We start from the raw sequence: 5,159 nt of genomic DNA, 5'->3' as shown, positions 1-5,159 counted from the left end.
GGTCAGGTGGCAGAGCAGGACAAAGAAAAGTTTCTGAAAAAGTTTGAATCACAGCAGAGAAGCGAGTCTGGCATTGATATTTGTCATCAAAGCAGCAGTGTTGGTCAAGTTACTTGAAAAAAGTAATTAGTTACTGATTACTGATTACTTCTCAAAAAGTAATCCCATTACCTTACTGATTACCCATTTTCAAAAGTAATTAATTACTTAGTTACTTAGTTACTTAGTTACTTTTAAAAACATGATACACTACCTGGATGCGTGATAAAGCAATAGACCTTTTGGGCCAATTCTATTTTTTCTGCATAATCCATCATATAAAAGTGAATCAAATGGAAAAGTGTCTTTTTAAAAAAATGTTTATTACTTTTAATCTTAACTTTATAAACAGTGCATCAAACAAAAATTTTATTAAATTGAACAGTCTTTGACTTTAATAAATTTGTTTAACATTTGAACATATTTCTGCACATTACACCATATTTTAAGAAAATAAAGACTTAAACTGTATTTCTGCATACTCCAGCATGTAACATAAATTATTTTTGTGTGTACACACACACATCCTTTCATATAAATACAGCAAAAAATAAATAAATAAAATAAATAAAATTAACAATAACATCTTTTAACAGTTGGTAAAGTGCAGAGAGGCATAATATTGAGATTACAAAAACAGAAATTGCTATTGCATGCTACATTTAGGCTGTTAATCCAGTCTCATTTTGTGGCAACCCTGAAAAATACCTTGGTTTTATTATTTTCTTTTGGGCTGAAACAGTGGTTATATCGCATCAGCAGAAGCTTCTCAAACCTTCTATCAGACATTCTGTTCCTTTTTGGGGAAAGCACCAATCCACCTAAACTGAACAGCCGTTCCACTGGTGCACTGGATGGAGTTGGACTGTTGTATTTCATGTACATCTTTTTGAGATTTGGGAACTGATTCAGAATCTCAAGCTCATAGCCTGACCTTAAAAAGTCCGTTACTTCTTTTTCTGCTGAGAAGCTTTCTGTGGGCTGATTCTGAAATTAAAAAAAGTCCATTTTGCCTGGGCTGGCTGGCATTTGGGACACATTAGTGTTCTCAGTTGCAGGAGCAGCTTTACGACACTCTGTTATCAGGAGCTCCTTCACATACTCTCTCCTATGCTCATCTCTCAGCCAACGAAGTTTAAACTTGGGACAAGTGGCCGCTGCGAGAAGTCCTTCTTGGCTATCCAGAACAGCATCAAAACGAGTCTTGATGGCCTGTAACATACAATATGATGCATCTAAGAATAAAATTATTTTACTATATAATTACCTATTGTCATTATTTTGTGGGCTTTACAGCTCTAAACCATCTATATTTTCTATTATCAATACTGTCTGAGATTTAATTTTGGTTGAGGCTTTTGTTGATATTATGATTAATATTCATGATTAATGATGATCAATGTCCCTGATATTTAACAAGGGGTGAATACTTGGTCTTTTATTCTATCATTTTAATAATTGTACACGCTGCTTAAAACAAAGTATAACATCCACCCACTGTGAATGGTATAATAAATTTAACAAATCCACCCAAAGCAATTAATAATAATCTTACCTTTACAATGACATCTGGAAGGCTGGCTGTCATTCTAGAGAGGTCATCTTTCAGGGCAAGCGTCTTTGACATCAGGCTTGTGAGTGTTGGCAGTAAAGCCCCATAGGTGCACTCATCCCCTTGTAAAATGTCCAGAGCCACTGTCAGGGGCTTCATCACAGTACAGTACTCTTTCAAGAACTGGTACTCCCTTTCATTAAGGCACTTGATTCCCAGTTTTACACACAGGGGATTAAGTTCATTCAAGGGAATTGTGATGATTCTAGAAATGGCCTCATACAGGAAATTCCATCTTGTGGATGTTGGTACCATTAGTTTCCTCCGGCTGACTTCCTCCACCTGTTCAGAGGCTAATGTTGATCGATTTGCTTTAGTCCAAAGAGCAGAACATTTTGCAATGCTACTCCTATATACAGCCTTGGTGTCTGCACAGGAATTTAGATGTTTGTCAACATCGCTTGTTGAAATCAAGTTAATTGTGTGCGATGCACATCTGTAGTGTGGAGGGAGGCTAAACTGTGCATCACCAGATGCAGTTGAAAGAGCTTCTATGACATCAGTAAAGGTCGGTTCCTCGTCATCACCCTCTTCATTTTCAGATTCAGACTCCAAATGACAGGGCTGATATACTCTGAATGCTTTGGCAAAATTGGATGCATTATCCATTACAGTGGCAATAACTTTGCCTTGTAGTCCATATGATGAATGGATTTCTTCAATCTCTGCTCCAATTACATCATAGGTATGGCTGCCTCTAATTCTCTTGCATGCTAGGGCGGCCTTGTTGCGTTGTAATGTGGAATTAATCCAGTGAACTGTTACACCCATAAAACTTTTATTATTTACCGTCCAGATGTCGGCAGTGGTGGAAACAAACTCTGCCTCTTCGAGTGTAGCCTTCAAGTTAGTTCATTTTGTCATATTCTCTCTCAAGCTGTCCTACAAATGACTTTCTCTGGAGCAGCTTGACACCACTTTTAGTTGGTATTTTTTCTACGATGCGTCGGAATGATTCAGAGTCTACAGTGGAAATCGGCAACATGTCCTCGACGATATAGGCAGCGACGAGCTTCTTCAGTTCAGCGGCACTAATAAGTCCTGTCGTTCTTACGTCTAGTTTAACCTGTTTAGCAGGAGTGGGTCCATCTGAGGTTTGCCTGGTGGAAGTAGATGTGGTAGCCACAGCGGTCACTTCAGTGAGGGGATCCTGGGGGTTTTCTGTCAATTTAACATTTTTGTGGCAGCGTGCTATGTGCTTGCTCAGGTTGGAAGTGGAATTTTTCGACGTAGAAAGAAGTTTTCTTCCGATGCAGAGTGTACAACGTACGCTTATGTTTTTGTCGCTTTTTAAAGAGTCAAATTCAAAGTAATGTCGGTATTTCCAAGTATTAAATGCTGTGCGATCGTACTCTATCTCTCGCTCCATGTTTTCTATTGTTGATTTACACACACGCTACCACAGCCGTCACACTCACTTACGTCATTGTCATGAGAAATTCTCGCAAAAGATCACGGTTTTAGTAACGCAGTAACGCAGCGTTCCTACGGGAAAGTAACGGTAATCTAATTACCGTTTTTGCAATAGTAATCCCTTACTTTACTCGTTACTTGAAAAAAGTAATCCAATTACAGTAACGCGTTACTTGTACTGCCCTTGTACTTGTACTTGTTACTGCCAATCTCTGCACAGCAGAGAGATGAATCTGGCATTGACATTTGACATCACAACAGAGAAGCGAGTCTGGCATTGATATTTGACATCACAACAGAGAGACGAATCTGGCATTGATATTTGACATCACAAAAAAGAGAAGCGAGTCTGGCATTGACATTTGACATCAAAACAGAGAAGCGATTCTGGCATTGATATTTGACATCACAACAGAGAAGCGAATCTGGCATTGATATTTGACATCACAACAGAGAAGCGAGTCTGGCATTGATATTTGACATCACAACAGAAAAGCGAATCTGGCATTGACATTTGACATCACAACAGAGAAGCGAATCTGGCATTGACATTTGACATCACAAAAAAGAGAAGCGAATCTGGCATTGATATCTGACATCATAACAGAGAAGCGAGTCTAGCATTGACATTTGACATCACAACAGAGAAGCGAATTTGGCATTGACATTTGACATCACAACAGAGAAGCGTGTCTGGCATTGATATTTGACATCACAACAGAGAAGCGAGTCTGGCACTGACATTTGACATCACAACAGAGAAGCGAGTCTGGCACTGATATTTGACATCACAACAGAGAGATGAATCTGGCATTGATATTTGACATCACAACAGAGAAGCGAGTTTGGCATTGATATTTGACCTCACAACAGAGAGACGAATCTGGCACTTATATTTGACATCACAACAAAGAAGCGAATCTGGCATTGATATTTGACATCACAACAGAGAGATGAATTTGGCATTGATATTTGACATCACAACAGAGAAGCGAGTCTCGCATTGATATTTGACATCACAACAGAGAGATGAATCTGGCATTGATTTTTGACATCACAACAGAGAGGTCAAATCTGGCATTGATATTTGACATCACAACAGAGAAGCGAGTCTGGCATTGATATTTGACATCACAGCAGAGAAGCGAGTTTCGCATTGATATTTGACATCACAACAGAGAAGCGAGTCTGGCATTGACATTTTACATCACAGCAGAGAAGCGAGTCTGGAATTGATATTTGACATCACCACAGAGAAGCGAGTTTCCCATTGATATTTGACATCACAACAGAGAAGCGAGTCTGGCATTGATTTTTGACATCACAACAGAGAGGTCAAATCTGGCATTGATATTTGACATCACAACAGAGAAGCGAGTCTGGCATTGACATTTTACATCACAGCAGAGAAGCGAGTTTCGCATTGATATTTGACATCACAACAGAGAAGCTAGTCTGGCATTGACATTTGACATCACAACAGAGAAGCGAGTCTGGCATTGACATTTGACATCACAACAGAGAAGCGAGTCTGGCATTGACATTTGACATCACAACAGAGAAGCGAGTTTCGCATTGATATTTGACATCACAACAGAGAAGCGAGTCTGGCATTGATATTTGACATGACAACAGAGAAGCGAATCTGGCATTGATATTTGACATCACAACAGAGAAGCGAGTCTGGCATTGATATTTGACATCACAACAGAGAAGTAAGTGTGGCATTGATATTTGACATCACAACAGAGAAGCGAATTTGGGATTGATATTTGACATCACAACTGTCACGGTTCTGGGTCAGTTTCCACCCAGTATTTTGAGTTTATTATGTTTTGGTTTAATTTTGCATCAGGGATTGTTTTCTTGTTCTCTTGTTGTGTTAATGATGATGATTATGATGTTTATTATTAGAGTTTCATGTTTCTGTTTGTGTTTAGGATTTGTTCTTCGGTTGTGTCTGCTTAGTATATGTCTAGTTCCATGTTTCATTTTCTGTCTGTCTCTCAATGTCGAGTCTGCGTCTTAGTGTGATGGTTTCTTGTTCCTGTTTTATTTTGAAGTTCTGCGTCTCATGTCAGTTTGTTTAGTTTTA

At 38.8% G+C, this 5,159-nt stretch overlaps 1 pseudogene across 1 annotated transcript; it reads right to left on the bottom strand.

Annotated features, from left to right (window-relative positions):
* Nucleotides 1–348: 348 nt before the first annotated feature.
* LOC146490424 (uncharacterized) lies at nt 349–3,946 on the bottom strand (annotated as a pseudogene). Its single transcript, XR_014872756.1, has 2 exons — nt 1,595–3,946; nt 349–1,251 (listed from the first exon to the last, which is right to left on the bottom strand). The product of XR_014872756.1 is annotated as an uncharacterized LOC146490424 (transcript).
* Between the last annotated feature and the right edge of the window lie 1,213 nt (nt 3,947–5,159).

This window comes from Neolamprologus multifasciatus, unplaced genomic scaffold (assembly GCF_963576455.1).
Source record: "Neolamprologus multifasciatus unplaced genomic scaffold, fNeoMul1.2 chr13_unloc_2, whole genome shotgun sequence".
In the NCBI taxonomy this organism is placed as follows: Eukaryota; Metazoa; Chordata; class Actinopteri; order Cichliformes; family Cichlidae; genus Neolamprologus; species Neolamprologus multifasciatus.
Note: the sequence above shows the minus strand (reverse complement) of the source record. Positions and strands in the feature narration are given on the sequence as shown.